Below are 263 nucleotides of genomic sequence, written 5' to 3' on the forward strand. Positions count from 1 at the left end.
TACCGTTTTCAGACACCTCCACAGTGCCGTAGCGGCAGAGACGAGGCCGCGCCGCCACCCGCACGGAGCCCAGACACCTGTGTAACCGCACACACACCTCCCCTCCGCGGCCGGGCATCCAGCCTCTCCTCCCCAAACCCTTCCCGCCTTTTCGCACCCGCAGCAGCCCCGGAGCCCTCTTATCGCCCCCCCCCGGCGGCCCCCCCCGGGCGCTGGGGGGGAGGGCGGCCGGCCAGGGCCGCCGCTCTCTCCCCTCAGCCGCC

This window comes from Haliaeetus leucocephalus, unplaced genomic scaffold (genome assembly GCF_000737465.1).
Source record: "Haliaeetus leucocephalus isolate CR32 unplaced genomic scaffold, Haliaeetus_leucocephalus-4.0 Scaffold871, whole genome shotgun sequence".
Lineage (NCBI taxonomy): Eukaryota > Metazoa > Chordata > Aves > Accipitriformes > Accipitridae > Haliaeetus > Haliaeetus leucocephalus.